Source organism: Bos indicus, chromosome 5 (assembly GCF_029378745.1).
Source record: "Bos indicus isolate NIAB-ARS_2022 breed Sahiwal x Tharparkar chromosome 5, NIAB-ARS_B.indTharparkar_mat_pri_1.0, whole genome shotgun sequence".
Lineage (NCBI taxonomy): Eukaryota > Metazoa > Chordata > Mammalia > Artiodactyla > Bovidae > Bos > Bos indicus.
The window spans coordinates 108,264,847-108,266,395 of NC_091764.1; the positions used below are offsets into that span (position 1 = coordinate 108,264,847).

Consider the following 1,549-nt stretch of genomic DNA (forward strand, 5'->3'; position numbering starts at 1 on the left):
CGAGCCTCCAGTTGCTTCATTTCCATCAACCAGTCAGTACAAAGCCTTGCTTTGCATGTTTCAATTAAAGGCAGCCTATATAAGACACAGTGTTGGTTCCTTAACACTGAACTCACAGTGGACAGCACCTAACTCACACCTGAACAAAGCTCATCGGAAACACGCCTGCCTTTCTGCATCAACAAGTCTGGAGGACCTTCTAGACAGGGATGGACTTGGGAGGGCGTTATACTAAGTGAAGTAAGTCAGAGTGAGAACGATGAACACCGTGTGATGCCACTCACAGGTGGAACTGAAACAACACAACAAACTAGTCAACACAAGAGAAGCGGACTCACTAGTGAGCTCAGCGGTGGTGCCAGTGCGGGAGGGAAGGATGGAGGGGCAGGGCAGGGGTAGTGGGAAAACGAGGGTTGTCACACAACCTTATGCGCACGATGTCGTGCGAGCGAAACTGGAAAATTGTAAAGAATTACAGAATTTAAAGAATCTTCCAATTTTTTAAAGATGTGCTAAAGAAACAGTGGAGTCACGAATAAAAAGCGTAAACTGTGGCCTGAAGGACAACGAGGCCGCTGGTTTACAGTCTGAAACAAGCTGGCAGAGGTGCGGCCTGCCGGACTTCGGCAGGGACAGCGCGAGGGTCACCCAGCACACCGGCCAGGCGCCCTGAGGGCTGGTTCTGTTCGGGGACCGGTCCGTGAACACACAAAACACGGAAGACGCGCTAGGTCTGCTCGGAGATGAGCTCCCCCGTCCCCCGGCTCTGCTACATCATCCGTCCGCTCGTGTCCAGCCCACCCGGTGCCCAACACTGGACGGCCGGCCTGGCGGCGTCTCCAGCGAGCCCCGCACACGAAGGCTGCTCTGCTCGTGACCGCCAAGGGTCCAGGAGTGCTGTACTGAGAACAGAAAACTGTACAAACCTTCCCGAAACAACCAGACCCGAGGCCGCCCAAACGCCTGACCCGGGCCCGGAGCTCCAGGTTGGGGGAGAATTTAGATTTCAGAAGTTTGTGCCTCGGTCTGTGAGTCCCCGGGAGGAACAGACCTTAAACGGGCTGGGAGACCAGAAAGCGCAAAAGCCCAAACGCCCATCAGTTAACGGAGAAAAAGCAAGGTCCCCCCTAGACGAAACGCCGCCCAGCGGCCGCGCACCGAAGAGCGCCGACCCGGGCCGGACCAGGTGAGCCGCGTCCGCTAACTAGCTCGCGGGGCTCTGGGCGACCCCCAGGCTCCGCACCAGCGGCGACCGCGGCCCGGCCCGGCGAACGCGCCGAAGCCACGCAGCCGGTCTCTTCAGACAGAGGGATTCCACCGTGTGTGGATTGCGGCTCGGTTGTTTGAAAGCGCCACAAGGGCTGACTACGCGCTGACCTGTCAAACTCCGCCGAAACCCCAACGCCTTCCGGGCCGCAGCCGCTTGCCGCCTGGGGCCCGTCGGCTGATCCGCCCTCGGTCCCCGCCCCGGGCATCACTGACCCCGCGGCCCCGGCCCTGGCTGCCCGCCCGCTCGCCCGGCCCGGCGCCCTCACGGCTTATCACACAC

At 59.7% G+C, this 1,549-nt stretch overlaps 1 protein-coding gene across 7 annotated transcripts in view; it reads right to left on the reverse strand.

The window, feature by feature from the left end:
- RAD52 (RAD52 homolog, DNA repair protein) overlaps positions 1–1,549 on the reverse strand; it is a 25,773-nt gene that overhangs the window by 24,011 nt on the left and 213 nt on the right. The gene's annotated exons all lie outside the window — the stretch shown is intronic.